The sequence below is a fragment of the Schistocerca gregaria genome, chromosome 4 (genome assembly GCF_023897955.1).
Source record: "Schistocerca gregaria isolate iqSchGreg1 chromosome 4, iqSchGreg1.2, whole genome shotgun sequence".
Taxonomy (NCBI): Eukaryota; Metazoa; Arthropoda; class Insecta; order Orthoptera; family Acrididae; genus Schistocerca; species Schistocerca gregaria.
The window spans coordinates 156935488-156953205 of record NC_064923.1 but is presented as its reverse complement, the minus strand read 5'-3'; positions in this window follow the sequence as shown (position 1 = coordinate 156953205).

Below are 17718 nucleotides of genomic sequence, written 5' to 3'. Positions count from 1 at the left end.
AGTCCGATGTTTCACCACAGTTCAAGGCGTGTCCAGTTTTACCATTCTGACCAGCCTAAGATGTCCGACATCTATAGTGAGGGGTGGCCGCTCAACCCCACTACGTCTGGAGGTGGTTTTACCTTGGTTTCGTCACGTGCTTAAGACACGCACCACAGCTATCCCAGAACACCTGACAAGTCGTGCAGTTTCCAAAATCCTCCTGCCGAACCTCCTGGACACTACTCACTGCCCTCGGTCAAACTCATGTAGGTAGCGCGTCTTCCCCACGTTCGCTGATACTAAATGCACCGTCTTAATAGCAGTCATAAGGCACTGTGCATGTGTCTGACTGGCAGTCATTCCTTGCCAGTTCATGATGCTGTGCCCTGGACGGGTTTACATCGACAGTAGATCGGTGGTCATAATATTCTGGCCGATCACTGTCCAATATTTTTTGTGGTATTTCGACAGCTTACCTGTGTGATTCCGTACAGTAACAAAACACTGCCCACCATAGCAAACGACAGTGACAGCAGTATGAAGCAGCGATGAGCGTCCATAATCAGGTGGGTCATGTCTCGCAGTGCCCACATGACACGTCGTAGCTTCAAGATGGCACCGGCCGTACGCGCGTCGTCCCGTGTGACGCTCCACAACCGCCCGTCCCCCGTTGCACAACTTTCCCACGGAGCCCTACCGAGCCTGGCTAACTGGCTATTCACTGTGAGGATCTTCCAACGGAGCAGAAAGGCCAGGTTGAGAAATCTGATGCTGCAGGAGAAAATTCTGAGAGCACCGATGCCCGACAGTGCTATGGTCTTATCCCTGACTTCAAAGTGGAACATTAGAAAAATGTATAGTCCAGTGATACATAGCAACAGCACAGTCTCCGTCCACATGACGCACCGAGGTTTAGTAATGAGTGCAACGCCATCTCCGCGTAGGTGTTTGCCGCAATACTGTAAGATGCGCACCGTTTTGTCCAACCTCTTACGGTTTCCCAGAAGGTCCGCAACAACGGGCGTTAGCCTCAAAACGCTGAAGCCGATATAGGTGATAACTCCTATCACGTATTGAGCGGAGCGAGGATTAACATGTCTTATCAGAACGTAAATTTGTGGCATGTAAGCGTATAGCTCCACAATGAGGCATAGGCACATGAACGCTATCTGCAGGTAGCTGGTCACCAACTTCTGCGCCTTCACGTCGATGGAGAACGGCTCGAGGGCGAGCAGTCTGTTGACCACGTGGAGGGGCCTCACAGACACTAGTAGCTGCTGTAGCTCTCCAAGACTCTGCTGTTTCGTATCCTGCGTCATTTTCCCTGAAAAATATGCAGTAAATCCCTATATTATTTGATTCCACAAGACGTCATTACACCAAACACTAGAACACATTGTAGAAGAATTACAATGTGATATACAAGCCACCAAACCATACTTACTCCACACTCTACTAAAGAAATTAAGATTCGTTTTCTGTGAAAACTCTTAAAGCTAGTTAAATAAAACACGCGTTATTAACATTCTACATCTTTTTCTTCATTCTTACATATTTGCAGGCTTCTGCCGTAAGAGGGCTCCGAATTGCAGTGTGTAACTGACGGTTTGTAAGGTACCTATGTCGGTACGTGACGAATATCACACAGTAATCAGCTTGACAATGCCAGAACACCCGTTAGTGCGGCGAATCTACAACAACCTTACACTTGGGGTTAACATCCTCTGTTCAGTCCTGATTATGACTCATCCGGGTTTCATGTTTCCAGAACTTCAACATCATTTTCAGGGGGCTTAACTTCGACAGTACTGAACCTTTGCGATCAGATGCCTGGCTATAGCTCCGTCAACGAAATGAAACATTCTGCAGTGACAGTATGATTCATTGAAAGGGAACATACGTTGAGAAACACATATATAGACACTGAGAATCTATATACGTGGTCTAGGAATAGCGTCCTGGGTTATAACCGCGCCACCACTCATGTTCTGAATGAAAATCATGAGCAATGGCGGTCTAAACTGAAGGCCTATGAAGTCACCCTCATTCTGTCAATGGCCTTGTGAAAGAGGGTGGAGGGCAGAGAAGCGGACAGAGGTTCAAGACAGTCTCTTGCCTTTGGTGTGGGAAACGGTTTCTACAGGCGTAGGAATCAGCAACGAACAACGGCATCACGACGCAGAATGCAATGGAAACCACTACTTTGAACACACATAAAGTTTATCGACAGGACATGTGGCCTGTAATCGAAAAAGTGTGATCATGATCTCTCCATTGGCAAAAAAGTTCAGAGTAGCCCCCACATGGATCCCTGTGAAAGGACGGCCAAGGGGAAGTGGCCATGAAAAAAAGATTGAATAACCGACGAAAGGATAATGTTCTAAGAGTCGTGGTGTGAACTGGCAGAAGTCTGAACGTTATAGGGAAGATAGAAAGTCTGGAAAGGGTAATGCTAAGGCTCAATACAGAAAAAGTGAGTATCAGTGAAGTGAAATAGAAGGAAGATAAAGATTTCTGGACAGATGAGTATCGCGTAATATCAGTAGCAGCTGGAAATGGTATCACGGAAATAGGATTTTTTTTTAATAGGAAGGAAGGACAGAGAGGTAGTTACTGTCAACACTTCAGTGGTTGCGTCGTTCTCATCAGAATCGACAGCAAACAAATCCCGACAACGATATTTCAGATGTATAGCTGACGTCGCAAGCCAATTATGAAGAGATAGAGGACGTATAGTAGGAGATTAAACACGTGGGTCAGCACCTTGAGGGAGATGAAACTCTAATAGTTATGGTGGATTCGAAAGCGCTTGTAGATGAAGGAGTAGGCAGAACGGTTAAGGGAGAATAAGGACTTGGTACTAGAAATAGGAGAAAGACTAATTGAGTTCTGCAAGAAATTTCAGCTAGTAACAGCTAATACTCTGTCGAAGAACCACAAGAGGAGGAGGTACACTAGGAAATATCGGAAAGATACGGTATCATTTCACTTAGGTTATATCTTAGTCAGGCAGAGACACTGAATTCATATACTGAAATTTTAGGTGCACCCAGGAGCACATATAGACTCAGATCACAATTTAATGGTGATGAAGAGTAGCCTGATGTTTAATAGACTAGACAGGCAGAGTCAACGCGAAAATAAATGGAATATGGAAGTACTAAGGAAGAAAAAGATACGCTTTAAGATCTCTGACGCTGTCGAAACTGCGATAAGAACGTCGTTCAGTTTAAGAGAGACATCTCTAAAAACGGCAGTCAGATCAATTTAAGAACAATCATAGGTACAAAGAAGGTAACAGCAAAAGAAATCATGGGTAACCGAAGAAGTATGTCAGATGATGATTAAAAGAAGGAAGTAGAAAAATATTCAGAGAAATTCAGTAATACAGAAGTCACTTAGGAAAGATATATACAGGAAGGGCATAGGAGCTAAGGCAAAATGGCTACATGAAAAATGTAAAGAATTCGAAAATGAAATGACTGCCGGCATCTCTGACTTAGCACAGAGAAAGGTGAAGACAATCTTTGGTGAAACTAAACGCAAGTGTGGTGACATTAAGAATACAATGGGAACTCCTATGTTACATGCAGAGTAAAGAGCGGATAAGTGGAAAGAGCATGTACATTTGGTGGACAGCTTTGTGTGCTAATGAAACATGGACTGTGAAAAAACCGGAAATGAAAATGGTAGAAGCGTTTGAGATGTGGTGCTACAAAAGAATGTTGAAAATTTGGTATATTGATAAAGTAAGGAACGTAAACATTCTCTGAAAAGTAATGGAGGAAAAGGATATATGGAAAACACTGACGATAAAAAGCAAATCTGTTAATACATCAGGGAATAACATACCATGGCACTAGAGGGAGCTGTAGAGAACAGAAACTGTGTTATATCACAAATACCCATGATGTGTGGTACTTTCAAGAACACAGCTCCACAGCTACCAGGTGACGAAGTACTAGTTAACATGTTCCCTTATGATCACTCATCGAGCCACAGCACAAGGATGGGCTATCTGAAGTTCCCGAATGGGGAACACAAACGTTTTCTACTATATTGACCTCTATGTAGAATAACAAAGATAAACTAACATGGAGGCACTATTAACCAATTTCTCTATCTCATTATAATTATGTTACATGTTTCACAAATACATAATTTTAATTCTCTTAGACACTGCAAAAATCCCCGGACCCATTGTGAGGTGTGAAACAAATAACACATCTTACATTCAATTCCTGAAACAATTCCGGTTAAATCTATATGTCACACGATATAATTACATGAAAATGTATCACTTTTATTGATAGGCAAAGTTAATAAACAAACCGACATTTTGATAATGTAAACCACTAACACTCACATTAGTAATTGCTCGCAAGTAATTCCCCAAATCCAAGCTACAAGACGCAGTTCTGAGGGAAGGAAAATTTTATGACCGAATGGCCGACCTGCACAGCTGAAACTTGATAGCAGGGCATCTAGCAGACAATGAGACGCCGGATCCAGGAGCCACTGCTTAGGCTGCTGGCGAAGCCTTTCTACAGGAACACTGCAAGAGATGGTAGATAAATCTCCGGAGAAAACGAACTCGAAACAATGGTAACTCACTGTAGCCACCTGTGCTAAAACGTGCATGCAAGAAAAAGCTGTTTGTTTCACTGTTACGTAGCAGAAGCCCTAATAAAGACATGACGCCTGTGATAGGCTACAAAAGTTCTAATGGGTGGAGATGTAGCAAGTAAGAACACTGTGATTGTCCAGAAAAAAAATGCATGGCCACCACCTTTGGTACAGGCAAATTGCAGACACCGTAATTCGCGTCTTCTCTTGCAACAAATCGTAGAGTGTTTCAGCAAGGCAACTCGCGCCGAACCGAGACGATTGTGAGAGTCATTATGTGAATACTTGTTCACAAAAAAATGGTTCAAATGGCTCTGAACACTATGGGACTTAACTTCTGGGGTCATCAGTCACCTAGAACTACCCAAACCTAACTAACCTAGGGACATCACACACATCCTTGCCAGAGGCAGGATTCGAACCTGCGACCGTAGCGGTCGCTCGGTTCCAGACTGTAGCGCCTATAACCGCTCGGTCACTCTGGCCGGCACTTGTTCACAGACTTGTCTCAACTTATAAGGAGATAAAACTGAAAAGTCCTCTAGTACGGAGAATCTCACCGAGATTGTAATGTGTAATTTCTAGGACTAAAAAATATCCTCTTAAAAATCTTCGTGATAAATTTTTAATGTTGTGTCAACCAGTGGTAAATGTTGGTGGCTACTGACAAGTTAACAGGGGGACAGATACTGCAATGCACTGAGAGATGTAAGCACTAAACCTATAGTGTGGATGTAATGCCATTGTTAGCTTTAACGTTTTCTTGCAAGCTCACAGGTGGTTGATACAACATTGATAAGTTGGTTCTGTCCCAACTGGTAAATGATGGTCATACAGTCTTATTATTGAGTCTAGGGAACTAGGAAGACTAGTGAAAGAGTGAAGGTAATTAGTTTATGAAGCGAGTAAGGTCGTATGATAGCATGATTACGTGAAGTAGGGTGCATCAGTTAAAACTGCAAAAAGGGGTTGAGAGAGATTAGCAATGACAGATCGAGGCCTTGAAAGAATTGAGGTTGACAACCACCAAGATAATGTACGGGAACCTCAGGACAGAAAAACAGAAGACACGATACTGCAATAAATGGATCTGGGGTGTAGCAGGATGTAAATATGGTGCAATAAGGAGCCGTAAGCAGCGACCAACATAGCGCAGAGGTGCTGGAAGACGGGGAATGTCCTGAATACGTACGACCCATAGTTCATGTAGTAAGACCTCCGTCACAACAGAGTACATGCAATACAAGTCGAAATTTGTCACCACATGGGTCATTGCAACCAGGTGTGCAAAGGCACGAGAATGTGGTCACAGAACGAAGTTCGTTGGAAGTACAGGTAGTGGGACACGTTAAATTGTCGGAAATTCTCCAGCAATTAACATGCATCAAAACGATACAAAACAGGGCGTAATGCTGAAACAACGAAAGAACTGTGTTAAATTAAAAAAGTAATGAGGTCAAACAAAAATTACGTCACATGGAGGAAGAGGCAAAGAATGCCGAGATGTGATCGAAAATTTAATAATAGGTCACACACAATTAAGAGCAGATATTGATGACGTCCAAGCGGACTTGCAACCAGTGGGTGACGACACACAACCCGAAATCAAAACGTGATGATACTCATGGTGAAATTGCAAAGATAACCAAACAGGATAATGCAATCACACGCCAAGAAGCACGCACAGTACGACCAATAGCTGAAGACAGTGTGTAGCAAAAACACATCACGAAAGTGGTTTTCAACAGGTACGATATTGGCATCTTGAGAATATAAGCGAAAACTAATAATCTGTTTGAAAAACTTGGAGATGAACTGTTGGGAACTATACAAGAGCAAAGTGATCAAGATCAAACCAATTGTGAATCCGCAACAACTTCTGAGTCAATAATGCCAACAGAAAGACAAAATGTTTCTCAAGGAATTATAAAAGATTTCACGCAAATACATGTCCAGTCACAGGCGGAGAAGAAATTACGCGATAGCTGGCCACCTGCGATGCCGAAGGCACGTTTAGAAACTTATGAAGAGCAAACGGCACCACAACGACACTGGGTAAAACAAGCATACGTTTCTGAACAATTCGGGCCAGTTGATCAAGTGGCAAGATTAGCCACGCAAGAGTTGGAGCCAAAATGTGATAGGGAAATGCTAGGTCGCGAAGGTTATAGTGCAAAGCATACCGAAACTCGCGCAGGGCCAATGGAACGATGTCATTCCATTCCATTACAACGATATCATGCAAGACTATGCGAAAGTTGCACTGGGCAATATCCAACGGATTTACTACAAAGTGAAAGACTGACACGTGAAATGATCGGGAACAGAACTGCGGAGGACTCTCGAATTTCGTACGGTACCATGATGAGTTACGACAGTGATCATTTCCTAAATGAAAGGAAGTTCCAGCATTTCTTTGAAGGAAACTCACTGCATCAACGAACCTCCATTGGTCAATTTACAGTAGGTCTTCCAGATCATCAGATATTAGCATACAAATTAGACTTTAGATGTGCACAATGGGAAATTCCTAAACGTCTGGAACAGTAGCAGAAACGATGCAAAACGTAGCAGCTACTTATCAAGCATGTTAATGTTTCAGAGATAAGTTTCCCTTACGCTACTGGTCGAGTGAAGCGCAAAATAAGAAGAAATATGAACTATTACAAAATCCATACTTCGAGAATTCCGGAGATAAGAGCACTGTAAAATTTTTCGAAGCAATGGCAATGAAAAATCAATGTTTCGATGTGCCATACAGTGATGGAGAATTGATTAAATTGTGTACCATGAAGCTGTCACTAAAATACCAACAGTCACTTGCAGGGCGCGGAAGCAATAACTTGCAAGCCTCCAAAGGAATTTTGAGGGATTCAAAATTAACTTATCTTTTAAGAGAATCAGAATTTATATTCTCGGAAGGTGAGGCAAGAGAAAAGCTAAACCCGCTTGAAAACGTAAATGAAAGACCGCGAATTGCGTCGGAGGCCGCACGATGGAATGTCAGCTTTTATGAACTGCGTCAAGAAATGACAATCGATTCCAACACAGAAATGGATGGGGATAGAGAACAAGAAATGCAAATGGTTATTAAGTAGTAACTATTAGAGGGGTAATACCGGTAATCGAAATGGATATGGGAGGACAGAAAGGCCGGCAAGTTACCACCAACGAAACCTGTGTCACCAAGTCGATCACAGGCAGGACGGACAGAAAGAAGCTGTGGAGATAAGGCCACAAAACCGTGATAAACGTTCGTATTGACGAGAGAGCTCCCACGCTAAGAACAGCGCACCATACCAAGCAAACAGGAGGAACGTAACGAAAGAAATATATACCGTATCATGAGAGGTGAAAGATGAAGGAACAGAATCGCAGGGACCGAAAGAAGTCGACATACCGCTAACGTCAGGTTGAACAGGAACTAGTTGGGAGAATTTCGCAAAAACTGACTACGGTAACAAAATGAATCAAGTATAACGGAAGTCGAGTAAAGAGGCAAAGTAATTAGCATTACAGAGTTATTTAACACTGAAAATAGGGCGAGCCAATTCCAAGAGGTTAACGTACTGTCGAGAGAAATAAACATTATGTCAAGACACGTAATAAATGATTAAACAATAGTGCAGGTGTCAAGCGAAAGCAGGAAAACAACTTCATCCTGGGGAGAAATTAATTGCGAGGATACCAACGAGGAAAACGAACTATTAGAGGCAAGCACAATGGCAGATTAGGGATGAAGTAATTGAGTTATTGTAGGTTTAAGCCAGGGAAAACGAACTCGACGAGGATAAAGCACAGTCAACGGAAGTTGAAAATAAGTTAAAATTTGGAGTAGGTCCCAATGTGCACAATGATGTAAGTTACAAAGATATAATAATTGCATTTAGATGCGATTATTTGGGGGTTCCCTCGGAGAAAAAAGAGGCAGATGTACAAATAGATTTCGGGCTTGCAGCCGGTCGTCGTAAACTTCGACTGGCTGCAAGCCCGAAATCTATTTGAACAATTGATTCGCCGGAAAATTTTCAAATTTTACAGGCAGATGTAGTTCTGCAGAGAGAAGACGAAGTTAAATGTGGGGAAGAAGTTGTAGAATAGAGAGAGATAATCGTTGAGGCATATCCAACAGAAGGTTCGAATTCACAGGTAAAGATCCTGAAACGACTCATGTAATGATTCAATAGAAGCGTAAAGTAGATTATAAAGATAAAAGATTTTTTAACTGAAACCTCCAGCAACAAACAATTGTCAACTGCCCACAACGATGCGGCAGATGACAACTTAAAATGTATATGTGACCTGAATGGGGGAAATGAACGATTTTTTACGATGCGGAGGCGCTAGCGAAGGCAAGAGAAAGATGGCGATTTGTAACCAAGGCAACCCTTGTACCTAACCTTGCCATGGTAAAGAAAATACAAGGGGGTGGATGAGCAGCAAAACATCGGCGTTCGGTCCAGACCTTGCAAAAACTAACTTTCGACAAATACCCAAGTCAGAAGGACTGCAGGGAACAACGAGCCACAAAGCAAATGAAACAGCAACCAGTCAACCAGTACACAGACTAAAAACAAAACACCTCTCTGAAACCGTGGCTTAGGTGAGTCACAGTTTGGCAAAAAGGGTACGTGTAGAATCGCACTGTCGCCTCTAGATTGCGATATTAAATTGAACTAGAGAGCTAAAGGAAAATCAATCAGTGCAGATTAACATATCCTAATCAATGACTCAAAGTAATAATCTCCTGTATCCTGCGCAGAGAAGAGACAAGATAACAGTCTGAAGAAAGGAAGATTCTTGGAAGAACAGAAAATGGAGAGTTCAAAGACTGATGTTGAAGAAAGAAGATGGGCGAAAATATTTCAAGATATACCTTTCCGAATACCCATCCTATTGTAAACTGGGTGTCTACGAAGTACTACAAAGGTGTAAGTACCTTGAGCAGTTGCTTAAGAAGAAATATACACGTTTTATGGCCAGTATTCCACGAAACATCGGACTAAAAGGTCCACATTATTATGAAGGCCACACAAAACTACGGCAACATGCTGTTGTAATATTCGACAAAAAACTATGCAGGCAACTATATGTTTGCCGACAATCTCTTACAAGTAGTTCAGCTTCGTGCCAAGATATTTGTTGCTAAACTCAAGCAAAAACATTCATACATACCCTGTGAAAACAGTGGTCAAAATTAGGTCGAGATCAGTGTCAGACAGTGAAAAAGCTGCGAAGAGCACAACTATTAACATAGGACTTCGACTTATTAGTATCGATTTATCTCTCTACACAAGATGTATAAGTGCCTGAATAAGAATTGTAAACAGCATTTTCATAATCTTTGTTCCATGAATAATGCGGGAGTTAACGTTTTGTAAATACAGGATTTATCTACTTATAATGTGAATTAGAACAATATGTTAAAAAGAAAACCTGTTCTCGTAAATTGGGTCATGTATATTGTGTCTTAAAGGAAATGTGTTAGTAAAGTTAATTTATTGTCTATGAGTGTAATATTTTAAAATGTTGTTCATGGATCATTATCAACTCAAAATATCTTAAAAACCACATTGTCTCTTAGAACAATATTTTTTTACAATAATATGTGTATATGAACATTATTTGTGATTATAATATATTTGAATTTTGTGTAGATCATTAACATAAATTTTTAAAATTTTGACACGAATAGGATTTGGTAAAGAATTATTTCAATGCTTATATGAACGTCAGAATCAAAATTTTTGTAAAACAAAAAGCAGAATTTAAGCATCATACTTTGGGATTCTGAATGAAGTCATTCAGCTTTTGGAGCTAATTTAAATTGTAAGTGGTTGAGAAAATAGAGTTAAAAGACATATGTAAGAGGCTTCGCATCTTCGATATCAACTCTAAAATACACACTACAGGTAAATCATTAACAGAATTATCATGTTAAATGTTAAAGTATACAAACCAATAGAATTAAATAGAATAAGGACTAGAGTACGTGACTGACCAATATTCAACACTTGAGTAAAAGTACAATTTTTGACTGACTTAGACAGTGGCTCAACCATTGACTAAGTTCAGTGCAAAAATTATTGCAGAAGGGTGGCGATATGTCAGGTGTAAAAGAAATAACACTCCCTATAGTGAATTCCTGGGACAATTTCAGTTAACTCGATATGCCACATGACACAGTTACGTGAAAATTTGCGTATTTTATTGGTAGGCAAAGAAAATAAACAAACCCACATTATGTGCATGTGAACCGGAAACACTCACTATGTAATTGCACACTAGTAATTTCCCAGACCCAAGCTACGATGCAGAAACGTGAGGGAAGGAGACCATCCCACGTAGCTGAAACCTCGCAGCGGAACACCCAGTGGACACAATGAGACGCCAGAGCCACTGCATAGGCCACCAGCAAAAAGCAGCCCTTGTCCCTGCCTTTAACGACGATCTTTCGGAAAGCCTTTCTACAGGAACACAGCTAGAGATGGAACATGAACGTCCTGAGAAAACCATCTCATAACAATAGTGACTCGCTATAGTCACCTGTGTTAAAAGTCGGATGAAAGAAAAAGCTGTTTATCTCAGTATTACGTAGCAGGAGTTAAACTCTGCCCTACAACAGAAACGACGCCTGTAATAGGCTACAAAATCTCTACTGGGTGGAGTTGTAACAAGTACGAACGCTCTGAATGGTCAGAAAGAAAACGCGTGGCCACCAGCTGTGATGTAGGCAAATTGCATCACATCTTCTCTATCAGCAAATCATTGAGTGTTTATGCAAAGAGACTCGCGCCACGCTGAGACGATTGCGAGAGTCATTACATGACCAGTTGTTGACAGGTTCGTCGTAACTCACAAAGATTTAAAACTGCAAAGTCTCCTAGTACTGAGAATCTGACAGAGCACTGAGAGCTAGTGCTTGCTAGAAATTTGAGGGCGACGACGTACATGCTATTCAGCCAAATAGCATTTACCGTGCCATATGACTTAGCTAGGGAATAGATTCGCCGAAGACATAGGAACTGTATCCGAGTGGTGTTTAACAGTCGATAGAGACTTAGAATAGATTCTCAGGTTCACAGCTCGCGCCGACAGCAGCCACTGCCGCCGCCGACATCGTGCCATGCCAGCATGTGATACGAAGATATATCAGAACCGATCTCACACATATTACATGATCATTAGCTGATATGATAACTGCACTGTCACTCATAGAGCAGCAGCAGCAATAGGAACAGTGTGCAGAGATTTCTGATCAGGATACTCAATCGTTTCCCTTCACAACCAGCACCACCACCCACCTTCACCACATATCAAGTCTCATCTAAGTAGTTATTCAAATGGTTCAAATGGCTCTGAGCACTATGGGACTTAACATCTATGGTCATCAGTCCCATAGAACTTAGAACTACTTAAACCTAACTAACCTAAGGACAGCACAGGACACCCAGCCATCACGAGGCAGAGAAAACCCTGACCCCGCCGGGAATCGAACCCGGGAACCCGGGCGTGGGAAGCGAGAACGCTACCGCACGACCACGAGATGCGGGCAAGTAGTTATTGTGTACTACTGTCCACAACTATGATTTAATGGCCAGTAGATCCAAACGTTTAAAAATAAGTGTAGAAACAGACAGTACTTACGATGCAGTAATATAAATCTAGGATGTTAAAAATGCTGTTTAGTGCTTTTTATGGTGACTGTATTGGAAGATTTATATTGTGCAGTGCTGTAAATCGAAGCTCAAATGACGACAGAGTACTACACATCTTGTCCTCCTGTAGACACCCACCTCCTTGGTTTGAAACTGTGTACCTTAGGTAGTTATGGGGATGCACCGATAGAGGGAGAATATGGAAGGAAATGTTCCATTTATTTATGCCATTCACGTATAATGAACATACGTGATTTTGGTGGTTCGATTATTAATTGTCTATGACAAAAAGGACATGATGCCAACAATACGTCTAAACTGGATTCATTGGCGGGGCATGTCACTTGCATAAGTGCCATATACCTGTAGATGACTTAGAACAGTCTTCAAATTCATGTCTGAACGCAGTGCCAAAGTCGACTGCCATCGCCACAACTAGTTTTCAATTCATAAACGTGAAGTTACAAAATGAATATCTATCGTATTTGTAGTACATGACACTCTGAACACGAGACAGCAAGAATTCAGAGCTTAAAAAATGCAATTATTAGAAAACACCGCAAATCTGTGAAGTAGTGAAAAAACAGTGTTTTTTAAGATTATAAGTTACTGCACCCTGTGAACGATTTTTATTGATGTACCAAAAAAAAAAAAAAAAAAAGGAGTAATAATCTTAGCTTAGAATATTGTCTTACATTCTCCCGTCTCCATACCACCACATTAAATGTGAGTTTATAGGGAAGTGTAGCCACTAGAGTTGAGAAAATAAGTTGTTTGTATCTTAAGTGGACGTTTAAACAAACCACGCTTCCCCAAAACTGCATTGTTTAAACATCAGTTAGCTGTGTATTGCTCTAGTGCTTTGGTGTTGAAAAGGATGACGACCCACACTCACTGTGACGTCGCCTTGAATTCGCTTGACACTACGAAATACGGTGGTCTTGTAACATAACGGTGGTAATTACGAATTCCACTACAACCATTCCAGAAACAAAATACATCGCTGATACCATGATGATAGGTATGGAGAAGGATGTAGTTTCACGAGTTTTTTACGACACGAAGCACATTTATGCAAAAGATATTGTTATATGACTTCTACTGCTCCTGATCTACATATAAGATGCAGGAGGCAATCGGAGCAGCCTTTGTTCAAAAATGGTGCTGTGATTTGTCGACTTGTTAAGTCATCAGATGATCAAAACCAACTGGAAAATGATTTAGACAAGATATCTATGTGATGCGAAAAGTGGCAGTTGACTCTAAATAATAAAAACTATGACGTCATTCAGGTGAGTAATAAAATTAATCTACTAAATTTGGGTTACAGGATAAAAAGAATCAAAAGTTTGTAGATACGACTAAATACATAGGGATGACAATTACAATAACTTAAATTGGAACGATGACAGAGGTCGGAGTGCCCGAGCCGTTCTAGGCGCTACAGTCTGGAACCGCGCGACCGATACTGTCGCAGGTTTGAATCCTGCCTCGGGAATGGTTGTGTGTGATGTATTTAGGTTAGTTGGGTTTAAGTAGTTCTAAGTTCTAGGGGACTGAAGACTCCAGCAGTTAAGTCCCATATTGCTAAGAGCCGTTTGAACCATTTTTCTTGAACGATCAAGTAGGTGATGTTGCGGGAAAACCAAACAAAAGACTGTGATTTATTGGCAGAACACTTTGAAAATGCTACAGGTCTACTAAAGAGACGGCATATCCAAGCTTGCACGCACGCTTCTGTAATAATGCTGTGCGGTGTGAGGTACATATCAGATAGGACTGACGGAGGACATCGAAAACGTTTAAACAAGGGTCGCTCGTTTTGTACTATCCAGATATCGGGAACAGAGTGCCACGGACATGCCACGCGAATTTAAAACAAAAGCGTTTATAATTTCGGCCCGAAAGCCTCATGATACCACAAGATTTCTTTTCAGAGTGTGAAAATATTTTGATGGCGCCATCATTCATAGGGAGGGCTGATCACCATGCAAAAAAAAAAAAAAAAAAAAAAAAAAAAAAATCAGAGCTTCAGAATGAGATTTTCACTCTGCAGCGGAGTGTGCCTGATATTAAACTTCCCGTCAGATGAAAACTGTGTGCCGGACCGAGACTCACACTTGGGACCTTTGGCTTTCGCGGCCAAGTGCCCTACCATCTTTTTTTCTGTTGTTTGAATCTCATTATGTTCGTTTTAGTTCGTTGCATCTGCTCGGGGCGGACGTCGCAAGACAGACGTTTGAGTTCGTTGTTGATCCAATTACACAGCTCTATTTTTTTTTTTTTTTTTTTTTAACAACAGGGGCAGCTAAACCTCCGACCGAACAATCTGAGCTACCTTGCCGTCTTCCGTCTAAGCTACAGAAGCACGACTCAGGCCGCGTCCTCACGGTTTCAATTCTGTCAGTACCTCGTCTCCTACCTCTTGGCAGAAGAGCTTCTGTGAAGTTGGAAGATAGGAGTCGAGATACTGGCAGAACTGAAACTGTGAGGACGCGGCGTGAGTCGCGCTTTGGTAGCTCAGATGGTAGAGCACTTACCCGCGAAAGGTAAAGGTCCCAAGTTCGATTCTCGGTCCGCCACACAGTTTTAATCTGCCAGGAAGTTTCAAATCAGACCTAGTACCGAGAGATTTAAGTGTCTGCTTTTTCCGCGCGATCATCGAAAGTGGAACGATAGAGACATTACATGCACTAAATAACACAAGCGGCCTGAACGATACTGGTACGAGAGAACTGACGGAAGCTCTAAAAGCTAAAAAAAAAAAGCAGGAAAGTCACTGGTTTAGATAGTATTACTATGAAGCTGTGGAAAAATAAATGGTTATTCGTGCATCTAAGACTTTTTCACATATTTAATCAATGTTTCAGAAATAAGATGGTACCAAAAGGTAGGCTGAGAGCCAGAGTAGTATCTGTATTTAGAAAGGGGGGTAAAAGTGAATCCTGTAACGATCAATGTATAAGCCGCCGGATTCAGCTTACAACATACAAGTAAAACCTACAAATATTATGGAAAAGTTAACATATGAAGAAGAATCATGTTTTAGAAAAGGACGATAAACTGTTGACAATGTTTCTACACCGTAACAAGTTATAGTAACGAGACGAAAATTCAACAGGAACTCCCATCTCGATTTTGAGTATTTCGAGAAGCCTTTCGGTAAGTGAATAAACAAATGCTGTGGAATATCATAGCGGAATGAGATTATCCTTTTCACCTCATAAATGCTATTAAGAATCTATACACGAGCGCAGAAACTGTTATATGTATGGGAAATATTACAACAAAGCCAATGAATACAAACAAAGGAGTAACGGAGTACCCACCACGATGCTGTATTTCTCATATATATATATATATATATATATATATATATATATATATATATATATATATATATATATGGTCGAGAGCCAGCACGACCATACCAAAACAAGTACCCACACCGCGTCACACAACATTTCAAAACGTTTTTGTGATCATGGTTTGTGACCATGGGTTCTTTCAGACAAACGAATGTGCAGGGAGATGGCGAAACATGTGTAAACCAAGTCTGGAGAACCAGATTCTATAGGATATGGGACGAACATTAATACAAGTTCCAGACTTGGTGCCCGTCTACATGGGGCAAGGCAAAGTACGATCATATGTGTCCTGCATGATAACTGCTACTGCCCCTGTCTCCTGCAACGAGTGTAACGATTATTAGCAACGGGTTTCCCTCTTTGTGAAGGATTTTGTCGATGATTTTTGCACCATACCATCACAATCATAGGATTTCCTTCATCAGTCCTCTTTACCGACGAAGCAATCTTTACCAGAAATGACACCATCTGTCTGCATAATCGTCATCCCTGTGTTACAGACAATCCTTGGGATAATGGTTGAGACGCCTCATCAGCATCGAAAGTTTCAGCATCAGGGTGTGGGCAGGAATTCGTTGTGATCACATACTAGGACCATTATTATTCCACAACGCCTCGACGGAGGAACATACTTGGAATTCTTCCGAAACACTGGACTAGTTGAAAATGTGCCTTTGGCCGTTCGGCGCATTACGTCGTTTCTGCATGACGGGGAACCATCAAAGGTCCACACTACAGTTACTTAACACCTCAACAACATTTTTCCATAACGTTGGATAGGACGCGAAGCCCTGTAGCATGACATGCTAGATTACCAGACTTACCTCTGAGGGCATCTGAAAAGCGCTGTGCATGCTGAACCAGTTCCTGATGTGCAGACCCTTCAGAAGCGTGTTCACGACGCCTTCGACCCTATACGGAAGGAGGCCAGAACCAGTGAATGAGTGTAGCAATCCATCATGTGACGTGTGAACTTGCATTGCATCCCGTAGAGGCAACTATGAAACATCTGTTGTGATGCGGATGAGATGCATCTTTGTACTGTGTTCTGGGACGATTTATTGTCGTTGCGTGCTCATCCTTGATTTCCACACACACTTGTTCGTAGGACCTAATCCGTGTATTTCCAGTCAGGGTTCCGTCCATGCAGTTTGTCGGTTTTATTGATGTTCATCCTGTATGTAGATATACGTTTTCACCAAATGGAAAATGTTGAAAATTAATCGAGTTATTTTAGATCGTGACACTAGACTCTGATTACGGGGAATTAAGACGACCTTCAAATGGGAGTCTGTAAGTTACATCAGGTAGCTTTAAATTACAACCTAGAACTGTCGGCAGATAAAACGAAAATAACGGCATTTTAGGGAAGACAACCAGCAAGATCCAAAACAATCTCCAGCAATAAAATTTTGGAACAAGTAAATAATTTTAAATATCTGGACAGACGAATATATACATCAGTTGCAACAAAATGAAATAAATTTTATTCCGCACGTGGAATAATCGTAAAAAGTTGGCAGCATAACTCCAGGGAGAAGACGTATCTGAAGTTTTGTAAAACAATGCCAGTACCAACTTTTACTTATGGAAGCCAGGCATTGGCTACAAGACAACAAGGAAGTAGAATACAGGCTCAAGCAATAAGATTTCTAAGAAATGCGAAATGATGTACAAAGGAAGATCGAAAAAGAAACGAAGAATTAAGGCATATTTAACCAAAACGAGAAAAAAAGGAAAATAGGAGGTAATGGAAGGAACATATACACCTTACGGATTGCGAAATTTTTCCATCAAAAGCTCTAAACTGCTGCGTTCTCTTCACCATGAAATCCTCAGTCTAGTCATAAACCTTGCTTCATGCGCCACATGACAGCATTTTGGACTGTATGCGGGAAGTGTGGTACTGATTCATACGCTTTCCGGCAGTCAAGAATTACTGAATCCCACTGACTAAGTTCCACGCCTTTCAAGATGTCAAGGGAGAATAACGTGATGCGCGTTTTGCATGATCGATTTTTTTGGAATGCATGCTGCTTGGAATGGAAGAGATCATTACGTTTGAGTCCAGATTTTGTTGTAAG